Below are 27311 nucleotides of genomic sequence, written 5' to 3'. Positions count from 1 at the left end.
GGGTTTCAGAGAGTCCATGGTACAGCTGCACAGCAGCAGCAAGAAGAAACAAAGTGGGAACAAGGAGACCTAGGGAAAAAAGCACCTTACTACTGCAATGTCTGTCCAGCACTGCTTGCTTACTAATGTGCTGCCTGCAGAGCTCCTTATGGCAGAGCAGGTGAAGAAAGGTGCATTTGGTGTCAATAGCAATCCACTGATAACTACAAATTCTTCTCTGGTTCTCTAATTCTAATATTTCTAAAACCACTATCTCAAATCCCCACAGTGCTAAACTGTAGGCCTCATTTTCTATTTCCAGGTCTTATTTCCATTGCCAATCATATTTTAATAAATTCCTTATTCTTCAGATTTATCTTTAGAACCACTGTTTTGCACAACTCTAGGGGATGTCATTTGTGTTAGGTACAGAGATATGTACTTTATCTATTGATCAATCTATATCTATCTATAATGGATTTTAGGTCACATAAATTAATTCCTTAAGAATAAAGTTCAAACTCCTTAATGTTTTATGCTGGGCCCTGTTTGATCAATATTTCAGTGGTATTTCAATCCTCTTCTTTCATTACCTACCCTATGCTACAGATACTCCAAATTCATCTTGTAGGCGATCTTTAAATTGCTTCAATGAAGTTTTATATTTTTTTCTCTATTGAGTTTTTGAGCATACTTTTTTAGATTTATTCCAATATACATTATATTTTATAGCTATTACAAATGGCATCTATTAAGTGTAACTTATTAATATTTGTTACTGAGAAAGGAATTCAGATGACTTTTTTTAACCTTGCATACAGTAACACGGTCGCATGCATTAATTCTAAAAATTATCTGTAGAAATGTAGTGATGATATTTTTGTCTTAATTCTTCTATTCCTTAAACATTTTTTAAAATTTAACTTTTGAACCTGGGTTGATAACTTTATTTTTGATGTTTAAATTGTTATTTAATGAAGGCATTTTTATCCCTAATAATGTTTTTACAACAAACTTAATATTGTCTGACATATATCCATACTGGATTTCATGCTAGTTCTATCTTTTGTGTACTTTAAGCTTTTGGTTCTCTTGTACCTTTCTTTTGTAAATATCATTATAATTTTTAAATCAAATCTGATAATTTCAGTATTCTAATAAAAAACTTTAATCCATTTATAGTTATAATGATTATTAAAACATGTATATATATATATATATATACATATAGATGATTTATATATAAACACATATGCATTTAATCTATAAGTTACATACATAATAAAATATGCATTGAATCAATTTGGGATTTATATATGTATATATTTAATTTATTTAATCCATATATATATATATATATATATATATATATTCTCTGATTATGTGCTCTATTTTTCCTGCCTTTTATTCTTTTAGTTTATTTTTTTCTTTCTGTTCTCCTTTTTTACTGATGTGTATTCTAGTAATTGTGTATTTCCACTCTACTGTTAGAAGATACATAATGAATTTCAATATTTCAGTTCTAATATAGAAACTTTAACATCCATACCTAAATTAACAAATCATTATTTTTAGTTTACTCTCTCCTGGCAATTGTCTTTCTCTCATGACTTGTTTTACACACACACACACACACACACACACACACACACACACATACAAACACACACGCATGCACATGTTGCCAAAACTAGATATATATATATATATATACTCATTTTAAGAAGGAAAACTGTATTAAAATTGTAATACTCAATATATACCAATAACAAAAGATGAATACAAGTCACATTTGACTTCTGCAATTACAAGAGGTGCTCAAAGTGGTTACCATCAGTGTCCAGACACTTCTGATTATGGCAAATTACTGCTTGAGCAGCATTGACCAAAGTGTACACTTGTATACATTTTTTGGCACCCCCAGTATATATTTATTTTTGAATGTTTGATTTTCCCTTAGGTTATTTACTTCTATATGAGTTCTACCAATAGTTTTATTTATATATCTCTAGTATTGCTACTCTTGATTTCATTATTGTATTCTACACATTCTGCAATTAATAGCCTCCATTGCAACTTCTTTTCAACTAAAGCCAGTGTGTTTTCCATCTCTCAGGAGATGCCTCCATATTTCTGATACATCAAAGTACCATTTCTGTTTTCTGATCCTGGCCCTCCAGTCCCTCATGATGTGATATAGATTTTTCTGTATGTATTGTTAGCAGTGGATGTTCAATATAGAGAAAATGCTTCTGTTTGCTTTTTACTCAAATTTGTCTTTTGGGCTCCTCCAAAAGAATGTGCTTTTTCAAATATTAATCAGATTGTCCATATTATTCAATCCAGTGGATGCTTCTTTGACTACCTTGGCAGCAACAGACACATTTTACCAAGTTCTCCTTTCCTGAGCATGTTTCTCTATTGATGGCCACGATATAACACTTTGATAGTTTATTTTCACCTCCTGTAATATGCCACCATTCCTGAGGGCCGACGATTCACTTGTGGTAGCCCAGAGCCTTTCCTGCTGGCCATTTCTGCAGACCTGGCCAACCAATAAATTCATGGAATTTCTGACCTCTCACTCACCTGATACATTGGAATGAGATACCACACCACAGGTGCAGAAATCTGGGATCCTTCGGGGAATGCCCAAGTCACTAGGCATTGCATTCCAGAAATGGGTGGGAGGAATTATCCTGTGGGATAAACATTGGCCAATGGAAATAGGCACATAACTCTTCTGTTTTCACTGACTGGCTGCTCAGAAGCATTGGCTTACCTGGCAGCCTGTCCAGATATATTCTTCCTATGGACCAAGCAGCATACCTGCTGAACTACCTACACAAGTGAGTCATATATAAGCTCTTTGTCAAATAGTAGCCAGCAAAGGACTGCATCCATACACATTTCTTTGCATCTTTCATTACCTAGCTCCTTATTGTTTCTCACCCTCATGTCCTAGATTTTCATGCCCTAAATAAATCATCAATGTGTTTATTGCTTTAGGCTCTGTTTTTTAAAGGATCATGTCTAAGATCCGGCCTTTTTGTTGATTATAGTATATGAAGAATCTAGATATAGTGTCTGTCACAAATACTGTACACACTTTTGTTCAGTGATTGAATATGCATTCAGGAGTTAGAGGAATAACTAAAAACTAAAAAAAAAATAAATAAATAAGTGTGTTTATCATGCCCAGGAAATGATTCTATGTGCTGAACACTAACAGGTATGTTAAAATATTGTTTTTACTTAATCTTCAGAACAACATTATGAATGTGATTTTTTTAATCTCCATTTTACAGATGAGAGTTTGGTGGCTTCGTGAAGTTAACCTATAAAAGGTTACACAACTCATGATTGATAGAGTTGGGAATTGTGCACAAGAAATTTCATGTTCTTCTGCTATTTGGTGCTATTTTAGAGGCTTATCTTTATTCCTTATGACTGAGTTGGAAAATATGGCTGACGATTTTTCATAGAGAGTGACACAAAATACTCCCATGACTTAGAAAAAGTCATTTCCCCCTCTGCTGTTCTTTACCAGTTAATGTGACATATGAGAAGAAAAATCTTTGGAGAAATGGTAGTATTGTTTGCCATTTACTTACTGTGTGACCTTGGGCAAGTAACTGAGGCACCCTGGGCCACTGTTTTCTTAAATCTAACAAGAGGAGTATAAAAACTATCTCAGGAATTTGTTGTTAAATTTTTAATACACATTATAAATCTTCAATAAGTGTTTCTACCCTGCTCCTTTATAATGTATTTCTTGGCTCTTCTGAAATAAAGTAATATAATTTTCTTCAATGTGAAATAGTGTTAGAGCAAGGTAGAGTATAACTTAAAACAGTGAATATTTCAAAAGCTATCTATAAATGATTTTGTATTCACCACATGATATTGTAGCCCCAAAATGTATCTTCCTAGTGAGGTTTTAATTATTTAAAATGTCTTAAAGTTCCCTAAATGCATGCATTCATTAAACTCAAATTGGGAAAATTTAAAACTACAGTGCTAAGAATTGATGGTTCTAAGTTGAATAATCCTTACTTTTGAAAAGCTGAGAGACATGCGCTAAGGAACTCTGTTGTAAACTGAAATGTATCAGATCAGATCAAAGTGGGAAAAGCTGTAGGAGAACAAAATTAATTTTAAGTGACGTGTCGAATCTCACCCTCTCAGGACACCTCCCTACCTTTGTGTACCTTGCTTTCTTTTGTCTTTCAGTACTGGTTTAAAATCTGCTGACTATGAAATATACCTGCTGTTTGAGACACAGTATACAGTGTTTTGTAATCCTATGGTCTTATGTGATTATGTATTATTTCTCCCTTTGTTCTTTTTTATTTTGGACATATTTTTAATATTTTGATTGGCTCCTTTACTGTCAAGACTTAATGTCTGTTCTGTTGTATGCACAAAAAAGTTTCTAATTTGTGCACACAAAATTTGTATCCCATTCTTTATATTATCTACATTTTCTAGCATATATATATATGCTTAAAACCATGTCTGATGAAGAAATAAAAATGAACACACAATTTTCTAATTGTATTATTATGTAGACATTCTGTACCTTTTTTCTGTTACATTTAAATCACACTGAAAACACTATGTTATTGGGTGATATGTAGAACACATGGGGGAGGGATTCTTTTTAATAAAAATTAGGTACTGATTACCTAAAATACCTTGTTGATTTTGTGAGTAAACAGTTGTGGAAGACTTTCCGATGTATTATGATCTGAGAATAGGGTCTGACTTTCAACCCAGAGCATATACATGGTTCTTATCCTGAAACCTGGGAACTGTGCCCCTCAAAGCAGATAAGGATTGTTTTTGTAATACCGTGTTTCCCCGAAAATAAGACCTAGCCGGGCTATCACCTCTAATGAGTCTTTTGGAGCAAAAATTCATATAAGACCTGATCTTATTTTAATATATTACCGGGTATAATATAATATAATATAATATAATATAATATAATATAATATAATATAATACCAGGTCTTATATGAATTTTTGCTCCAAAAGACGCATTAGAGCTGATGGTCTGACTAGGTCTTATTTTGAGGGAAACACGGTACTAGACACATTTGCTCCCATTCTCTTGTTCACCCGGTCAAAATGTTTTCCTGTCCCTGGGGACCCAGTGTTTATCCCTGTGACTTTAATGATAGTGCTACCACCAAGTATGGTCTCTTTTGTCCTTCTCTACTGCTTCTCTGCAAGTCTTACAAATCATTTAAAGACCAGTTCTAATCCAAAACAATCTCTGAACACTCTTGTATTTATAACTATCATCCTGTCTGTAGCATTCCTTGTTTCTCTGTGCTTACACTCTACTACCATACTCTCAACACTTCAGACACCAGATGTGTAAGGTTTATTTTTCCCACACCAAGCCATTCTCTGAGACACCAACTAGGTGTCCTACAATTCACTTCAATTCTGAAGTAACAAGTTGGCGCAGACCCCACAGGTTAAGTCCCACAAACTGATCTCCACACCTCAAAAGCCAGTCGCAAGCATAGATCATAACCTGTGTTTCTAACCGACGGGTTATAAATCAAAAGTTCTCATGATCCCTTGTTCAGGTTTGATCATTTGCTAGAATATTTCACAGACCTCAGGAAACACTAATGTTTCCCAGTGTGTGTGTGTGTGTGTGTGTGTGTGTGTGTGTGTGTTTACCAGTTTATTGTGTAATAAAAATATGACAAATGATATAATAAACAGGTGAAGCCCTGTGCCCCTTGAATAGGGCAAGCTCTGAAACATTCCTGAATACAGTTGCTTTTGACCCCATGGAGTTGGGGTACACTACCCTCCTGCCATGTCATGTGTTCATTAATCCAGCAGTTCTCTGAACCCAATATTTTGGGGATTTCTATGGAGGCTTCATCATATCAGCACAGTTGATCGTTAAATCCACTTCTAGTTCCTCTCCCCTTCCCATAAACTATGAGGTGGGGCTGAAAGTTCCAAGCTTCTAACCATGGCTCGGTTTTTCTACTGAACAGGCCCCATCCATGAGCTCACCAAGAATCACCTCTTTTGAACAGAAGATGCTCTTACCACTCACAAAATTCCAAGGGATTTAAGAGCTCTATATGAGGAACCAGGGTCCAATATTGAATATTAAAAAGAAGGTGCTCCTTGAGCTCTTATTACTTAGGAAATTACAAGGGTTTTAGGAGCTCTGTACTGGGAACTGGGGGCAGACACAAATGTATATATATTTCACATATCACTTTTTTAATACTTTCCGTCAATCCATGTATCCAGTCACATGCAAATCACTGACCATGTACCTGGACATATGATAGTTAACAAACGAGTCAAACGTATTTTCACTGAAGGAAATTACATTTCAGTGAGGGCAGACAAGTGGTAAACCTAGAGTATAATAATAGTAATTTGTACTATGGACAAAAATAATCAGAAAGGGTCAATAGGGTTTGGAGAGAGATAATTTTAAACAGGTTAATCAGGGAAGGCTTCATAAAGTCTATATTGTTTACTCTTTGTATAATTCACTGAGCACATTTTTAAAATATATATTTTTTTTCTGTAGCTATTTCATGAGTTAACTTTAAACATAGTTTATTGGTTCGGCAGACATATATTTTCAAAAGTTAACCATAAACTAATGACTTGAAAATATAATCCTTGTTTGGGAGGTGGGAGGGTTAGTGATTTTTATTTTTAATTAATATTCTTTATTTCTTAGAGTACATTTAGAGTTACAGGAAAATTAAACAGAAAGTACGAAGAATATATTCTCTCCTTCCCTAGCTTCAGTTTTCTCTATGATTAACATGTTGCATTGGAGTCGTACGTTTATTACAATTGGTGAACCAATACTGATACATAATTATTAACTATATTCCATGATTCACATTAGGACTCACTCTTCCTGTTGTACATACAGTTCTATGCATAATGTCATGTTCACCATTATAGTGTCACATGGAATAGTTTCACTGCTCTAAAACTTCCCTGTGCCCCTTGTATTCATGCCTTCCCCCTTGTTTCCAACCCCTGGCAACTACTAAACTTTTCCACTTTTCTATAGTTGGGTCTTCCCCAAAATGTCATTATAGTTAGAATCATAAAGATTTTCAGACTGACTTATGACCTTAGCAGTAGACATTTAAAGTTCCTCCATGTCTTTTTGTGACTTGGTGGCACATTTCTTTTTATCACTGTTATATCCATTGTATGGTTGTAACAGTTTTTTTATCCATTCACCTAATGGAAGATCACCTTAGTTAATTCCAAAGATTGGCAATTATGATAAAAAACAAAACAAAACAAAAAACTGCTTATAAGCGTGTGTACACATTTTGGGGTGAACATAATTTTTCAACTTGTGAGCAAATACCTATGAGACTGGATTGCTGAATCATGCTAAAATTGTTTAGCTTTGTAAGAAACAAAGTGTGTTCTGAAGTGGCTGACCCATTTTGCTTACCACCAGCAATGAATGAGAGTTCCTGTTTGTCCACATCCTCACCAGCATTTGGTGTTGTCAGTGTCTTTGATTTTAGCAATATTACAACACTTATTCTGATGGTGTGTAGTGATATCTCATTATTGTTTTAATTTGCAACTGTCTATATATAATGTTGGACATCTCTTTATATGCTTATTTGCCATCGGTATTCCTTCTTTGGTTAGTTATCTATTTTATCTATTCAGATTGTTGCCCACTTTTCAATTGGGTTGCTTTCCTACTGCTCAATTTTTATTAAAAATAAATAAATTAGATACAATTTATTTATCATATATGTGCTTTTCAAATATTTTCTTCAAATCTGTGGCTTCTTTTTTCATTTTCTTAGTAGTGTTTTCACGGAGCAGAAGATTTATTTTATTTTTTAATGAATCTAAATTTTCAATTTGTTATTTTATGGGTCATGCTTTTTATTGAAGCATTTAATTTTTGTGAAAGGCATAGATCAGTTTCTTCTTTTTTTACATAGATACCCAGTTCTAGCTCCATTTGTTAAAATTTCTCCAATTGATGGTCTTCCTTTTTTTGTTAAATATCTGTTGACTATATTTGCGTGGATCTATTTCTGGGCTATCTATTATGTTCCAGTGTTCTGTTTTACTATTCTTTCACCAATACCATACTGTCTGAACTAATGTGGCTTAATAGTAAGGCTTGAAGTCAGTCATGTTAGTCATTTAATACTTCAATATTGTGTTGGCTATTTGTTTTTCTTTTTCCCCTTTCCATAGAAACTTTAACTCAGTCTGTCAATATAACTAAGTAACTTATTGGGATTTTGTTTGAAATTGCACTGAATCTATAGATAGATAAATCTATAGCTAAAACTGGGAAGAAATGATATCTTAACAACATTGACTCTTTCTATTCATGAACATGGAATATTCCTCTATTTATTTGGATATTATTGTATTTACAGTTTTATAGATTTCTTCACATACACCTTGTACACTTTGCTAGATTTATCCCTAAATATTTCACTTTTGGGGGACTGCTAATATAAAGGGCATTGTGTTTTTAATTCCAAACTCCAATCTTTTATTGTGTATATATAGGAAAGCAATTGACTTTTGTATATTAACCTCATATTCTGCAGCCTTGCTATATCACTAATTAGTTCCAGGAGGTTTATGTTATTGTTGTTGATGATAATGATTTTTGTGATTTTCTGCATTTACAATAATGGCATCTGTGAACAAAGTTAGTTTTACTTCTTTTTTTCAAATCAGTATGCCTTTAATTTAATTTTTTATCTTCTATTAGCTGGGAATTCAGGGTGATAGTAAATAGGAATGATGAGAAAAGGTATATTTTGCTTTGTTTCTGATCTTAACAGGAAGCTTCTAGTTTCTTGTCACTAAGTACGATGTTAGCTGTAGGTTTTTTGTGGGTATTCTTCAATACATTGATGAAGTATCCCTCTATTCCTAATTTTCTGGACATTTTTATTATGTATGGGTGTTGATTTTATCAAATACTTTTTTCTGCGTCTATCTATATGATTATGTAATTTTTCTTCTTTAGCCTGTTGATTTTGAACATTATATTAATTGATGTTTGAATGTAGAGCTAATTTTGCATTCTTGGAATAAATCCAAGGTGTTCATCCTGTATAGTTATTTTTATACACATTTAGATTCATTTTGTTAAGGATATTTGTACCCATGTTCATGATGTTTATGAGAGACATCCGTCTATCGTATTTCTTTTTTGAGATATCTTTCTCTGGTTTTGGTATTAGGGTAATTCTGGCTTCATAGAATGAGTTATGAAGTATTCCCTCTGCTTCTATTTTCTCAAATAAATTGAAGATAATTAAAATGATTTGTTCCTAAATGGTTGGTAGAATTTACCAGTGACACCATCTGCTGCTTTCTATTCTTGAAGATTCACACACACACACACACACACACACACAGAGAGAGAGAGAGAGAGAGAGAGAGAAACACACACATTATCTAATTTATTCATGCTGAATTAGTTTTGGTAGATAGCAACTTTCAAGAAATTGGTTCATTTCATAAAAGTTATCAAATTTGTGGACATAGAGTTGTTCATTATGTTCCTTTATTTTCCTATGTATAGCCATGGGATTGGTAGTGATGGCTCTCTTTCATTTCTTATAATAGTTATTTGTGTCTTCTCTCTTTTTCTTGTTTAGTATGGCTAGGCTTTTATCAAATTTATTGATGTTTTTAAAAAATCTGTTTTCAGTTTCTTTGATTTTCTCTGCTGTTTTCCTGCTGTAAATTCCATTGGTATGTGCTCTGATTTTATTACTTCTTTTCTCCTGCTTAGTTTGAATTTAATTTGCTCTTCTTTTTCTAATTTCCTAAAATGGATGCTGAGATTATTGATTTTAGATCTCCTTTCCTAATAGATGCATTCAGTGCTATAATTTTCTTGTAAGCACTCTTTGTTTCTACATTCCACAAATATTGGTATGTTATATTTTCATTTCCACTTAGTTCAAGATTTTTTTTAAATATCTCCTGAGACTTCTTTTTTGATACACATGTTATATAAAAGTGCATTAGTTAATCAACACCTACTAGGGGATTTTCCAGCTTACTTTTGTTATTGATTTCTAGTTTAATTTCATAGTGGACTGAGAGCATACTTTGAATGATGTATATTCTTTTAAATTGGTTATGATGAGTTTTACAGCCGAGAATGTGGTCTGTCTTCATGCATGTTAGTGGAAATGTAATCATTTTAGAACACTGAAGCAAAAAGAGTGTCTAAGAAATCACTGTAACTGTCACAACACTGAGCTCTTTTCCATGCTGGTAAACCCTGTTGAATTAAAATGAATGAATTTAAAAAGAATGGGTTTGTGAACGTGATGAATTATTCTAAATTAAATAATCAACATCTTATATGGTGAAATGATTAACTGTATTCATATATTTCTTGTGGCTACAAAGCATAGTCATTTAAAATTTAGGTATAGTGATTAAGAACAAGGACCTTAATCCCACAGAAAATTTGTGGAAACAATGCAAAAGAACTCAAGATCATTCTATCTGATGGGAAAGATACCTAGAGTATATTTACCTGAAGTATAAAGAATCATTGTTTGAGGGCTGCCGATGGTGTTCATTCCTTGGCACTTCAGTCTGGCAGTTCAGCTTGCAACAGTTCCAAAAACAAGAGGCTTTAGGCATTTGGAAGTTGCACATTGAGAGATGTGTGAGTTATACATGGGACAAAGATAGCATCTGCCATCTGCCATAGAAACGAATCATCATCATTGTTGTTTGAGCTAAAGTAAGCTCCCTAAGACCTAGTTAACTAACATGCCAAATGGAGATTGGAATGATAAGATGGTTTACAAGGTAGATGAGATTGTGATTATGATTTTTTTTTTTAACTCAAGTGTATTTAGGCCCCACTTGACCTAAATATCCAAGCATTTTCTTTTATAATGTCCACTTTCTATCTAGTTCTAGTGTTTTACCTTCTCCTGCATATATTCTCTTCTGCATTTCAAATTCATGCTTAACAATGTAGAGTTATTACTAGATAATTAAAACAAGAATGACTGAGTGAAGGAGTTTCAACAAAAGAAATGCTCTCTTCATTACATTTTGTTTTACTTAAGTTCATTGTATCTCATTTTTGAGAATCATGAAGTTATATTTTTCATTGAAAAAGGAAAAATAGTTTCTTTGTTTTTGTTTTATAATTTTAATAGAAAAGGCTTTACCTTATATATATATATGAGCATCTGTGTGTGTATTTGCAAATAAAATTTGTGACATTTTCCTTAAATTTAAACTGAAGCAACTTTATTTATTATTTTGAAACCAATATCATATATGGTGTTTAAACAAATATTTGGTAATACATTTATCAAATGTGTTACCTCATAAAATATTTCCAATTACTATTTTAAATGAACAGATATTATAATTATGTTCTCAGTATTTTCAATAAGTTTATATTTGATACATTTATACAATTATGTATTTATAATGTTACATGAGAAATTATATTTGTGTCACAGCTGCTTTAGAGTATAGCACATAAAAATTTATTCAGCAAATATCCCACCAAGCAGTTAATTTTGAAAGATCTTGATAATGCCTATATAGTTTTTATCAGTATAGTTTAAACATTCAGTTATGGTGTAAGATATAGTTTGTAAGATTCACATATAATGAAATGTGTCATATTCAACCCTTTACTTATCGATTAAAAAATTCAATGTTAGAAATGCTTTCAAATAAACGTTATGATGAATCTTTTTAATTTATAAATTATTTACAAATATATGTTGAGACACTGCATTAAAAAGAAAAATATATATATATATATGTTTTCTTTTTAATATACGTTTATATAAATATAAACATATATATATATAGATATTTATATGTTTCTACTCTGTTAAAAGGAGAGTTGGTAAATTAGATTGTTTTGCTAAATAATAAAATAAAATATTCTCTGCATAGTTATCATTATGGTATTCTTTGCAGAAGCTTCTCAAACTCTTAGGCAAAGCAGATTTGTGAAGATGAGTGTTTAAGATAAGTCAGTATTTTTTAACTAAAACTCATCAGCAATCAACACAGGCTGGGCGCACAGTTGGACTAAAAGGCATTTACTACTTTGATCCTTCAAATGGCTTATAGTGCCTGATTTAATCCATATATTTCTTTGGTCATAAACATTCTTATTAAAATACAGACATCTAAAGGAATCATAGAAAGTATTGTAGAGAATAGAAAGCCGTTTCTTAGGTAAGGAGGGGTCCTTAATTTAAATATGCTGTATAGTTGTAGTAAAAAGTCTATCTTTGTGTGTCTCTGTGAAAATACAACCATAAAAATGAATTTTCCCTTTTGTTTAAGAAGTATTTATATAAAATACTCTTTCAAGGGGGAAAAAATAATAGCTTTGTAGCTTCACTAATATACTCCAAAAACATAATAAAATGGAACAGAAAGAACTAAGACTTCTAATCACAGCTGTAAAATGAAAACTGCTTTGATAACGCAGGCTGAATTATTACTTACCAGTGAATTTTTTCAGGTAATTTTATCAACCTTTCCACCCACATTTGACAGAAAAACTGCCTTTTAAAACCTGACAAAACTATTTTGAATAGTCTGACAGCATTTGGGTTATTTTAACAAAGAAAGATTAAATAATGTATTACTGGAGCTCCTATTGAGGATAATTACTATTTTCATTAAAAAAAAAAAAAAAAAAAAAGTAACAAAGACAGTGAAATCCCAAGTTGTTTTCTGCCATGTTCCCCCCAGGAAATAAAACTTCACTTCAGCTGGTGTTTGCTCATACATACATGTATGTCATTGCATTGTGTCTGTCAACTCTGTTAAAAAAAAAAAAAGGAAAGGAATTTTTTCTAGTGACAGTTTAAAGCAAGTATTTATTAGAGTCCTTCCTTTCTTGAATTGGAGATAGTTTCACTATCAACCTACAAATGAAAAGAATAAGAAATGAAAAGTTATTTTTCTCATCAATTCATTCCCCCAATCAGAACAATAGTGACTACTGTTTCTTTTGTTTTTCCCTAACAGGGGACTTTCAAAAATTAGGTATTAATCATCTAAAGTATTCAAATATTCTCCTTGAAATACATTAAAGTTAGACAAAATTATATATATATATATATATAATAACTCATCACTGTTACTGGCAACACACTACTCTTTTCTTCCCTAATTTTTGAAATAGTTACATTTGGATTATCATTTTTCAAGAATTGTAACATTAATGCCAATTGATATGCTGTTTCAAGTTGAGCATTGCACAAGAGCACTCATAGGGCAACACTTAGGAACTTGTGGTCTTCATCAAATCAAGAGAATATAAATGGGGATATTTGCACCCAATGGAAGATAAATCTTTTTAAAGTTACACAGGTTTCTACAGGGGCAAATCATATCCCTGTACAATATCATGTAGTTTGTTTGTTTTTTCCAAAGATGATACAAGTTGTCTATCGAATCTTTTATTTTATACATTATATTAAATTTAAGAAATATTATGATTTACAATGTTTATGCATTCGTTTTAACTTTCAATTTTGAGCTCCTTTACTTGTAGGAAAGTTTGAAAATAAGGTAAAGATTCAGCTAGTACTCTACCAGTTAAAAGACTGAAATACTTTGTATGCATTGGGAAAGAGCCACTGCTTCCCATGTGCCTGCTGATTTATGCATCTCACCTCTTTGCAAGACTTCATGGACTTTTCCGTGACTCATGATAAAGAGTTAATTCATGGCTCAGTAGAGAACCTGTTGGATGTCACTCTAGAGTTCAGGCTGATGTCCATTTTGATTATATTATTCTGAATGACATCCTGGTTAAGAGTTTGGAAAAAATACAGAGAAATTTGAAAAATAAAAATGAGTTTCTTTAGAAATGTTCTGGCTTTTATTTATTGTAGTCCATTCACACTGGCATTCTGCTTCGATCATGGTAAACTCTTAGGCATCAAAGTCTATGTGCTTACATTTCCTTCTTAGAATTGAACCAACCCTCTGCTCAGCTATCATCTAAGTCTTTCTAAAGGTAGATCTCTGTATAGAGTATATGTGTTTTGATGTTTGGCTTCACACCATGTTTAAACCTCTTCCCTTCCCCTTTCTCTTCTGTTTCACATCTGGACAAGCTGATAAGAAAGCACAGGTGTTCTGTCCTTAGTACCAATAGGAGTTTCAAAGCACTGCCAGATCCTTTCTGTACAGAGGAACCTTTACCACCCACATGCCACAGTAAAAACTCCAAATAAGTCTCCTTTCCTTGCTCACTCCACCCATTTTTGATTCAAGTTGCGGGGGGGGGGGGGGGGTGTGCTGCTCTACTCTCAGAGAGCCTCATCATGTAAGTCATAATACCTTTTATATACCCTTTTGGTGTTTGTGCGTGTGGCCACATCAGTCTTGACATCTGAACCAAATTTTGGGTGGGGTTCCATTTTCTTAAAGAGGGGATACAGCACCTCTCCTTTTTCTAGACTCAGCTGAAACATACCTTCTCTTTTAAAAAGTATTTTATAAACAACCTATGGAGTATCTCCCACTCCCGTTTTACATACCCCTGAAACATTTGCTAAGGTTTATATTGTTTGTTTTCTTCAGGTCTTATATAAATTTGTAATTTCTGTGGTTTTCTGTTTATGGCCTGTGCTTATGGCCTGTCAAAAAATTTGAAGGATGATATGGACTATATTTGTCGTATTTACTATCGTATCTCTGTAGTTAAGACAAGTTCCATCATCTACTATTGAATAGATATTTGTTTACTGAATAGCATATTGTAAGTGAAATTGCACCTCAGTGCAATTTATAGAAATGATCACACAATTACTGTAACCAAAAGAAAGTTGATTTACATTTTCCCTGAAACCATAGAATTTATGTAAGGCTAAGGTTTTGGACATTCACCAATCTGTGGGAAGATATCTAATGGAATGACATTCACTGAATGAAACGACACTACATGGAGTGGTTCTTGCTCTATGCAGTGAGTCTCAATCTCTCTCTCTTCCTCCCCCAAGCCCAATTTCTCTATGTCTTTCTCTATGTCTCTCTTCTTATATCTAATCGGGAGTTCAGTATCTCACTGTCTTCAATTCAACTTCATAAATGTCCTTCACATGGAAGCCTCCTCTGCACCTTCCTTAAGTAAGACCTACATTACTTCTCTTCTGCCTTGCTGAAGTGTTACCTAAATGATCTTCCTTACTATAGTAGCTGCTTTCTGATGCACCATTCAGTTTTGCTAAACTTCCTATTGTAAATACTCTGATATCTCTGTCTAAAATCCATTATTGGTTCTTTATATTTATACTTCATTCTACTTCACTTGTATCATTTTTAGTTATACCTGACTCGTAGATGTGACCAGCTAAATGGAATTTTTGGTACGTCTCATGATAAAACACAAATGTTTTATATTTCCTCAATAATGTCAAATTATCATTGAAAATTCCTTTTAGTGTTGTTTCTTCTTAAAACGATCTCATTATTTCCCAATCCAATTTAGGTGGCTTCCCACTTTATCCCCAATAATTAACTATATCAAACCCTGAATCGTATCTATTGAGAATGCTATTTTGCTATTGTGTCTTTTCTTCACTATTAGAGAGCACAGTGTTTTAATTTATACCTTTTATCAATAATAAATATATAATATATAGCAATAATAAGGTATTGTTAAAAATATGAACAATGATTACATAATATATAACAACGTCTAATCCATTCATATAGTTGATAAATACATTTGGAATGTGTAAATAACTGGCACTATACCAAAGCTGATGGGTCATAGAATCAAAATACTTCACAAGAAATGAGGTGACACATAGGAAAATGAATAAATAATGTAATAAGACAGTAGTGTGTTAGACAAGTAATATGCAAGGTCCAGAAAGTTAAAATACAGTGCTATTAGGTCAAATGATCTCCAAAAAGATTCAGATAATTTGATGATAAATGAAGGTGCAACATCTGCTTAATATAGTCTATTGTCTCTTATATCTTATTTGTTCCAGTTCTATTGCTTTCTGCTGGTGAGATATCTAGTTGAATCAAGCGAGTGCATTTTATTGCTTAAAAGCATTCGTTATCAGAAAAGGCAGATACAAGAATTTGGAATTTGTTATTCATAATATCAGATATTATAGTGTTTCCTAAAGGCCAAATTGTTTCTTCCTAAATTTAACCTTGATTCTGGGATTTCCCAAGCAATTTTTACTTCATAAGGACTTGAAAAATTAAAACATGTGATCTAAGAGCTTATATGATAAAGAGGAAATAATTTCTTTAGACAAAGTGTAGATAAGTTGTTGGAAAAAAAGAAAGAGTTATGAAAATGTGCACAAAATGTAGAAAAGAAAAACAAAAAAATGCTTGCACCAAAAGCAGAACTGAGGTTATAACAATGGTAAAATGAAAAAGTGTAACAGTAAATGAAGTCTTAAGTAAATAAAGTATAAGAATCTCTAAAGTATGTTTCCGTGCATATTTGATCACAGACACATGAAACACTTTAAGTCACCTTGACCCCACCCCTTACTGCAATCACTTTCATGTCTACCTGTTTCTGAAAGACTTGATAATCTGAGAGCACTTTACTTTTTGTTCACTCACTTCTTCTACCTAGGAATTTCTGGGGCCTTGGGATAGGATGTACAATAGCAATAAACTAACAGTCTATCTAGAGGTAGAAAGAGGGCTTTCTAAACACTTCAAGTTCAGTATGGCTAAGTTGTGAGAAATAGAGTGATGCGATATAACACTGAAGAAAAAAATAGGATAAAAGCCAGGTCATGGAAGACATGAAAACTGATGTTAAAATATTTAAAACTTCTTATACGGGTATTAGAAAGTCACTGGACAGTTTAAGAAAGTATGGAATGCTGAATGTTGCATTTATGAAAATCACTGTAGCTGGAAGACAATTCTACCAAAAACAGAGTGGTCATTAGAAAGCTGTTAGGATAGCCCAGGTGAGTGAAGGCAGTGGAGAATTCTTCTAGCAGTAGGGATGAAATTATTTAGAAAAGTTTGGTAGGTATTTAGGAAAAGCAGGGGATAGTGACTAAAGAAAAATGAGGCAGCAGAATAAAGCAAAATTACTACCTAAAATAATGGCTGAAATGGATCAGTGCACTTTTTAAGCATTACTGAAAGATTCTCTAATATTTTGGGCAAGAAAGTGGTAAAAACAAATGTGTTTCTAGCAATCAAGTGGGATAAGAGATTTTTTGGATGCCTGTTATTCAAGTGTCTTTTAAAATCTTGAAATTGGGGTACAGTTAACATACATTCCCCCAAACATTGACGCACAAAATTTTGATTAAAAAAACAAAACAAAAAACATATTTTTTCATATTCATTCTTATAGTTGTTTTTTTCTTCATCTTTATACTTTGCATCATAGCGAAGTATACCTTTTTATATTAGTAAGTGTACATCTTTTGTCTTACAATTAATGATTGGATAGTGTTCCCCTGGACAATTAGATTGTTTCTCACTCTAAACGTCTAATTATTTTCTAATGACAAATTCCTAAAAATAACATTTTTAAGTAAAAATATATGCCTGCATTAAAGCTTTCAATATTCATTATTAAATTCACATTGGCATTATATTCAGGAAAAAAAAATCAACATTTTGGCTAATATAGTTTTGTTTTTTAGGAAGGAAAGGGAAATATTAGATATCTACCTCTTACTTATTAGATGCATGCTTTGGAATTTTTAAGAAAAAACTTGCAGAGTTTTGTGTTTCTCGTCTGGTTGTTGTGAAGATTAAATGAGACAGGCATGAATTGTGCAAAGCATACACCATAACGTTCCCAGTTTACTTTCTGTAGACATTCATGTTACTGTGGAAAGTATAATTCCCTCTTCCTTGACAAAAATCTATTTCACTTTCAAACTCTGCCTCTGAAATCAGCAACCGTTAACTGATAAGATTAAGTCAAATAGCAGACTAAAGAAAAACCTTCACATTTAAAAAAAATAAAAATAAAAAATCCATTTTTCCCTATCATTTCCATGATATTCCAACTTAATATATTAACAATTAATGGTAACTATAGCAGAGCAATAGAAGATTGCTGCTATAATTGTTATCAGATATTCTATAGGAGTTTGTATACCCGCTTCCTTCTTTCACATGAAACTGTTAAGATGATGTATTAATGTGAATATTAAATTATACTCTGCACACTTTATTTTAAACCTAAATTGTATTGTATTGTTCTTCTACTCTAATCCTTCCAGTATTGTCCTATTATTTTTAGAATGCAATCTATAATCTTTTCCATGGCCTTCAAGTCTCTAAATAATAAGGCCCCCATTTATGTCTTGGACATCAACACCTACTACTTTCCCTTAAATTTCAGCCACATTATGAAATGTGCAAAGATAGCTTCAGGTTAAGGTATCGACAGCACTTACTTACTTCGCTTGCAAAGTCTTCAATTGTCACCTTCTCAAAAGTGGCCTTCCCTGACTTCCCAATCTAAAAGAGTTCCCATTCCATCATCTTTCACTCTCATAAGACCCAAATTTATTTTATTCACATTGGAAATCTCATCTCAAAGTGTTTTTGTTCTAGTTCCTAAATATTTGCTGTGAGTATTTGCATTCTGTCTCTTTGGTCAAGTAGGTGATAAGCATCACCAAGAGTAGGAACAATGTATTACCCAATTCACAGTTCAATACCGAACGATAATTGGTTGTTATAGCCGGAATCTAATAAATCGTAGTTGAATGAAAGATTAGTATTTGAATTCAAACTCCTGGACACTGTTAAATCTCAAAGGAAAAATTCCTCTTGAATTTGCCACTTGAGAGTCCATGGGTCAGTATCCTTATTATTTAAAATTAATAATTTTCCTAGTGTGTATTCAAAAGCAATACCAAGAAGCGCAATTTTTGAAATGCAGCATTTGCTTCCGTTTCATTTTTGTGTGTGTTGAAAATAATATATATTTTTTCAAATGCTAGTGTTTATGTTTTAGAATGCACTCTATTAATTGGTGAAATGTGGACAATCCCCTTTCCATTGTTAGTGAACAGAAAAATTGTATCAGGGAAATCTTGCATTGTTTCCATTTAAATATTTTTTTTAATGCAATGACAGTGCAATTTTCATGGCTAATAATGTCTTCTCAGCAAGGACATCAAATAGTGTGGTTTCAAAAAATCCTGAAATCAATCATTAAGCTCTTTCTCTTTAAATAACCTGTTGATGGCATGTTAGATATGCAATCAGTGCATGTAATACATATTTTAAAAATCCTGCAGCTTTTATTAATCTAGGATGAAAAACTCAGAGAGACAATGTGAACTTATATTTTTAAATGTAGTGAAACCATAAGACATACTTCTGATACTACAGTGCCCTTTTTAAAGCTGTCATGTGATGTCATAGAGAAAAGCTATGATATCTTTTTCTTATATCCTGTATCTCATAATAGTTCAGCAATCTAGGTCCAATTGCTACACCTGTGTGAGCCTACTTTTCTACTTTACAAACTACAAAAACATTAACTAAATCAGTTATTGTAAGGATTTAATGAAATACTATTTTCACTGTGGTCTGTATATTGAATAGAATTATAAACATGTAAGATATATATATATATATATATATATATATATATATATATATATATATATATATAATATATCTGAATGAGTGGCTGATTTCAGAAACGTATGCAAAATTCAATAAAATGTAGGAACATTATTGCTTTTATTCAGAGCCATTTTGAAAATTTCAAAGCAAAGAGGAGCTACAAAGTAGTTTCCAGATTTTGACATATAAGGGATTTGATCAAGCTCTCCAAAGCAGATGTTGAAAACATTGAAAATATAACGAAAATATAACAAGATTCTTCCCAATTATGTAATCAGAGACTCAGAAGCTCATTTGCTTTCCTAATGTGAGCTTAAAAACCATAGCACTTAGTTTCCTAATAAAATTTGCAGATGTGTACAAGCATCTTCATCAAAATCCTTTCGTATATGACACATGACCGTCAATTTACTGATGTTATAATGATGATTGAAATATATAGAGTACCATTTTGACTGCAGAAGAAATATCCACTGAAAAAATATCTTAAATAGCGTGGAATTTATTTCTCTATCAGATAATATTCCATGCATTAGTAGCTAAAATCTAGAATCATGGCTTTGTGGTGTTAAGGATCCAGGGTCCTTCTTTTACTTATCTTTGCTATCCATAAGTTCTTTTTGTTTGTTTGTTTGTTTGTTTTTTTAACTTTTACAATAACTCATATCCACATGTGTATTTCTGCCAGCAGGAAGAGATAAGGAGAAATAAAAGGCAATGACTTTATTTTTTATTTTTTATTTTTTTTAAGAGTCAGAGTATATAGTTGCCCACACCATCTGCAGCTTCACTCCACTGGCCAGATCCTAGCCATATGATCTAGTTACAAGACAGTCTTTACATGAATCCAGCCCCAGCTAACATTTTTATTGCCATAAAAAATGGGCAAAGAAATGTCACAATATAACTCACCATCTCTGCCAAAGGGATGAACACAACCCAAAATCTAGGGTTGTTCTGAGTCTATTACTGTATGTTAGTGTTGACAGTTGTACTATAGTCTCAATAAATATGGAATCTGTGTGTGTGTGCGTGTGTGTGTGTGGGTGTGTTTAAATCCAAAATTATTTCATGCTTACAGGTTGGAGCAATGATAAATTCCACAGTAAATTGCCATTACTTAAAATGTTTTAATCCAAATAAGTATATGTGTGGATATGTATGGCGTGTAATTTGTGTTAACATAAAGACCTATATGCATCTTTCATATAGATGCATCCATAGGATACATAAAGGACTAAAATTAAACAGAAATAGCATGTGGGTAGCTAGTGTTGTAAAAATTGATACAAATTTCAGTATTTTATATCACTAAATACTGATCACGTTAAGTGATTAATTCAAACAGGTTCTCCTTGTATCCACTTTCAGTCATTCCACAATTCTAATGGACAATGCATGTTTTTAAAGTTTGCTTTATGTACTTATTGGCAATCCAATGCCTCTTTTCAAAAAGATGCATTGATCCTATAAGCGAATGTGTTGCTTTAGTAAGTATGTTCAAAAAAGCATAAGGGAGTAAAAGAACCTCCACAGGGGGAACAAAATCTAGCAGGTAATGTTTGGGTTAATGCATACTTTTGTTAGATTCTCCAGTATCCCATAGGAGTGGGTCTAATATCAATCAGAAATGAAACACATCAAGAAGAAGGAGAAGAAATTGTATTAGGAGAGTGATCACCGATAATCTCTAGTTGCATTTTCACAGATCCTAATATTTACAAAAGAAACTGTATGAATAGACATTACTAAGAATTAATGTACTGAGAGTAGTGTATCATGAGGTAACTAGAATGAGTACAGATGTTTCATTGCATTTCATTCTTCTTAATTTTGCTTCTGACTGATTCCCATTAAATGCTAAATGTTTAGATAGTTAAAGAAAGCTATCCTTTAAAGCGTTCTTCATGAGATTGTTGATAATTTCAAATGGAGAAAATAGTAGAGAATGTAATACATATACTCATTGAATGGATTTTCTTGTATGTTCATTGAGTATGAGAAGGCTGGAGCATATACGAAAGAAATAGAACAGATGTTGGCAGACTTTCCACTTATATTACTCTCCATCTTGGCTCTTATGTAAATCAGGAAACTTGATTGCAAAGCAACAACAACAACAAAAACACCTCTCAAGCCATCTTAAGTAGAGGCAATTTTTTGAGGAAACTAATGAATCTTGGGAATCTTAGTGCACAAATTATAGCTGGACTACTTAGCAAATGAAACAACGTCAAACGGACATTCTTTTTATCGCTTTACTCTGGGGCCACATGGCATTTTTCCTATTTGCTCTCCTCATTCTCATCTCTACATTCCACTCTACTCTGGAAAATTCTTAATTTCTGTACTGGATAGTGTGGTTTGCATGTAGCTTAGGGAAGGGATCTCATTGCCTACCGCCTCACTATGTTTCTTAATTCCAAATCCCCATGTTGTTTAGTTAGATACTGTGAGATACAGTTAGATACTGTCAGAATAGTCTTCAATTCTTTTTGCAGTTTCCGTACTTTACTATAGAGATTAAAAAGTCAAGAACACAATGTCTCACTCCCTTTTATGTAAGGATCACCATGTAACATATTTCTGCCTGAGGAAATGAGAAGTGAAATGTAAAAAGGATTTATTAAGAACTTTGCCTTTAGAAGAAGACATCATAACTTGCTGTTTATCCCTCTTCTTGCTTGAATTGCAAACATAATACTAGAGGGCAAACAACTGCAGACATTTCTAAGGGATATTCCCTCTGTGTTTGAATCAAGAGTTTATCCATAACTAAGTCACTATTTATGACCAGAGAATTGGGCTAACATATGACATAGGACTTCTGAATCCAAGCTCTGGGCAGAAGAGAAATGGGTGTGAGTAGAAAAGAAATGATGGCTTATCCTTCATGAAGCTTAAAAACCATGACCCACTTTCTTTGATCCCTGCAGGAATCGTTGATTGTTTAGTCATTTGCAAATAACAATAATAATATTCTACCAACCATGTGAGATTGCAAATATTGCATTACTGGAAACAAGTTGTTTTTAAAGAGAAAGTTTGAGAAAATATTAATAAGACAGAGATTGCTAATGAGGAAATTAAATGTTTTGATTTTTTTATATTTCAGTGTAAACCTTGACTATTGCAAAGCATTAATCCTGCAGGTGCAAAAAGAAAGCCACATTTTAATACATTTAAAAAATTTTGGATAAACGTAATTTATTGGACTTGAGGAAAACATAATCTGTTAATATATTTAACATTTACTAAGAATGGACAATAACCAATTCACTATGATTACTGACTGGGTCTCTGCCCTAAAGGAATTCAGTTTATTAACAGAAACAAAATGACTTTACTAATAACAATGTATGTTAGAAATATTACACTAATATTATGATTGATCACTATAAAGTAATTCATTTTATCTGTGTATCAAAAAACTGTCCACAGAAATGAATCATTTGAATGCACTTCCTAGCACATTAAGAATTGTTGGATGGAAAAGCACTGGGGTGGGGGGGGTGGGGACTAGCAAAGGCATTATAGGCAAAGCAATAACATAAGGTTTAGTGACCTGAAGTCACTCTTTGTGGTAAAGAACTAGTATTTAGTTTATTTCCCTTTATGTTAGACTGAAAGTTAGGGAGTGGCAGAAGACCAGATCAGAAAATTACGTTGGTGCTAGACTGTTAAAGTACTTGAATATTTTTCTGATGAAAGGTAAATAATACCTTTAGTGTTGGTAGTGGGGAGCATTTAAGACTTTAAAAGTTTCAAGAGACATAAATTGATCAAAGCTTTTAGGAGAGGACTGCTTTATTCATTTGCTTTCAGTTCCATTGACTGCCTGGCCCTTGCACTTCTTAGCATAACAATGGGGGCTGCACACTTTTCCCAGGCTTCCTTGCCTATTGACTTCTGGCCACGTTCAGTCACAAGGAGACACTCGGAAGAAATTTTGGGGTGGGAGGAAATTGAAAGAGTAGGTGTTATCTTACACATTTCTTCCTCAGGCAGCATCTCTGGCAAAAGCTGCATCTCTTCTGTATCTTCTGCTCCCACCATATCGACTATCTTTCCATGGTCCCACTGCTGACAGGCACATCTGCTGTGGTCACAGCTTTCACTCACTATGTGCGCCAGCTCTTTGATGGGATACCACCGTCTCTTCCCTATGTTTCTTCAGTCCTAAGAATGGTAGAAGCCTCCTGTAGTTGTTAAAATAATTTCTTCATTCTCCCGCAGTTGCCCTTTTCCACTTATGGAATTCTGGAATTAACGCCCTGTGTTAAATTCCCTCTGTTGAATTACCTGATGTGAGTTTGTTTACCTGACTGCACCCTGATAAATTAAAAATTAAGATAGCTCTGTAAGGAAATAGATTTAAAGTTATTTGCCATCTCTTTTAAATGCTTTTGAGTGAGGAGCGTAATATGCAACTTTGCACTTGAAATTGCAATCATGGGAATGACCCCCAAATCAAATTAGGGCCTTTGACCATTGCATGTCTAATATATACACATATGTATATTAAACCATGTTCGTTGAGCATAACACCTAACCAGAATATAAGTTCTAGCGTGATTTTTCAGGAGGACATCCCCTGAATATAATGTGTCTTTTGGAGCAAAACAATATAAGGCCTGATCTTATTTTGGGGGAAACACGATATGTATTTCTCTTTTGTCAGTCTCTCTGTTAAAGCCTTTGCACAGCTGAACTTATTATTTTAATATCACCTGTTGCTACTTGGGAAATGTCAATACGAATAATTAAAATGAGATTATCTTATTTTCCTGTTTTCTTCTTTAATATATATATTTTTTCACATCAATCCACTTTTTTACAGGAATCGAAAGAAAGCTTGAGAAAGTTGTTTATAGTTTAAAAACCTTAAAGTCATTAAAAATTTAATGGCTCAATGGTAAAAACAGACAAGTACTTCAAGCTCACCTGGCTTTGTTTTCAAGACAAAAATATTTGTTCCAGTTGCAGTGCAGGTGTAATGTAAACACACCGGTAGTGACAACATATTTTATGCTTGTCTTTTCAGTCATTGTTGTCACTGCTATATTTATAAAGTGAATTTAGGAACTTCCCTACAGAGAAGGCAGGTGAAGTTGATAAACAACAGGAACAAAGTAATTTGTACAGAATTAGATAACAAAATCAATTTAAAAATAGAATTTCTACTAATTGTTTTATTCCTATTAACTTTTATCAAAGTAATTGAGTGCAAGCTCACTCTTAAATTATTTCAGGTATATAGAGCATTTATACTAATATTTATCTTTAAAAAAACATATTTGACTTTTCTGAAATTCACTATTTTTTGCTTAAAAATACCTGTAACTTTCAGAGAAAAAAATACTATGTTCCCCCTAATCTTCCATCATATTGTGGAAAATAAGAAGTTTAAATGTGAGATGAACATAAAGTTTGCATGGAAAGATGGGGCATAGATAAATTTATCCTGATTAAACTTTACGTAATTTTTAACATGGGATATAATTTTAAAAGTATCCAGGAATTAATTTTGTTTCTTAAAATGATATTAATTCCAAAGCACAGAAGAGAGTATTGTAAATTTAACTATATGTCCTTTAGATTTCTGAGCTGTCAATTAAGTTTGAAGGCTCCCTTTGAAATAAAGCTTAAGTGTTCTGTACTTTTCCAAATAATTTCTTAATTCATAACCACCAAAATGACTGCGGTAGGTACTTGGTTGGAAAGTGTCTCAAGATTATGATTTCTTTGAAAATTAAAAATTTGTCTGTAGTAATGGCAGTATTGACCAATCCTTAGAGTATTCTCATTTTAATTTTACTTTTTCAATACCAATAATGAAATAATAATGATTCATTTCACATATAATGATCATATGCCAAGTTTCATGGCTTAGCAAAACCTGTGGACAGAGAAAGAGGTAAAGTTTTATTTTTTTTAAAACATTTGAAATAAAATATAATTAACATACAATATTATTTTAGTTTCAGGTGTACACCATAGTTATTCCACATTTGTATACCTAAAAAGTGATCACCATACATTTCTGACAATTAAATTTGCAAACTTGTTGCAACGTTGTTGCTAACCTTTTTTGATATCACGGGGATTATTCATTATAAATTTATAACAAACTGGACAAACATTTAACCAAGTTTACTATTTGGAAGTGCTGAAAAGGCTGCCTGAAAAAGTTAGAAAACCTGAACTTTTTGTCTATTCATAGCTCTTGCATCATGACAATGCCCCAGCTCACACAGCACTGTCTGTGAGGGAGTTTTTAGCCAGTAAACAAATAACTGTATAAGAACTCACCTGATCTGGCCCCCAATGACTTCTTTCTTTACCTGAAGATAAAGGAAATATTGAAAGGAAGACATTTTGATGACTTTCAGGATATCAAGGGTAATACGACAACAACTCTGACAGCCATTCCAGAAAAAGAGTTCAAAACTGCTTTGAAGGATGGACTAGGTGCTGGCATCAGTACATAGCTGATGCCAAGGTGGGTATTTCGAAGGTGACCATTGTGATACTCAGCAATGAGATACGTAGCACTTTTTCTAGGATGAGTTCGTGAATGTAATTGTCAGATCTTCATACATTAGACAAGGTGTGTAAAACAGATACCAGTAATTTTCACAGATAATTGATCAACATCTAGAGAAAAAACAGAAATGAAAAGAAAAGCAATTATAAAGGAAGAGGGTATCCCTCTCCAGTAGTCTTCCTTTCGAGGCAGATATATTGTCAAACATTTTAAGCTTGAAAGTAAGCATGCAAGTAACTCCATTTATTGCTTCTGCATTAACAAAACATGGTTTTAGTTGAGTTTTCCATATATCTCACTATCGGTGAGAACAGTGAACTGATTGGGGGCCCTGAATAAACTCCAGTCCTAATGCTGTTGAAATTCTCATTATAGAAAATTTTATGATTTATTAAATATAGTTGGTTTAGGTGTATTTATTTATTTATTATTTATTTATTCAATTTGTTTTTTGCTTTGCTGTGTATGTATGTGAGTGTAGGACAGCACTCCAGAGAGGCACATCTCAGAATAGTGACAATACTGGGGTTCTGAATGCACAAAAGAGAAGGTTACACCGTATTGATTTCCCCTGCTCTTTTTTCCTTTACTAGTTGTCACCTTGTTTCCTCAGGAAATACAAGCCCTTGCTCTTTGCTATTCTGTAAAACGTTAAATTAGGAAAATGACAGCACTCTTGTTTTTATAGAAATGGGAAAAGACTAGTTTAATGCCAGGATTTTAAGAGTTCTGATCCTATTGTTTCTTTTTTATGTGGATAAGGCAAGATGATCTGCTCAGAGAGGGCATGGATTCAAAGATTTATGGAGAGCAGAGTCATTTTGAATAATCTGTGAAAATGTAAAGAATATTGCCAGGAAGTAGAACAAACCAATAAAAAAAGATAGAGAATTTGGCAGCAGGTTTTAGGAAATATTCAATTTCATAAACATAAGAGAGCACTGTATTTTTGTTGTTGTTGTTTTTCTGTAAAATATTGCTCACTTGAGAAAAGTTCAGAGATACTACTGGGATATGGACAATCAGAGTGAGGTTGGCTTACCTAATAGCAATCTCAGGGCAATGAAGTATGGAGCTGAAAACACGAGCAGAATGATAGCTGAAGAAAACTGCTAGAGGGCAAGGT

This window comes from Rhinolophus sinicus, linkage group LG01 (assembly GCF_036562045.2).
Source record: "Rhinolophus sinicus isolate RSC01 linkage group LG01, ASM3656204v1, whole genome shotgun sequence".
NCBI classification, from domain to species: Eukaryota; Metazoa; Chordata; class Mammalia; order Chiroptera; family Rhinolophidae; genus Rhinolophus; species Rhinolophus sinicus.
The sequence above is the reverse complement of the archived record's forward strand: the minus strand, read 5'-3'. Positions refer to the sequence as shown.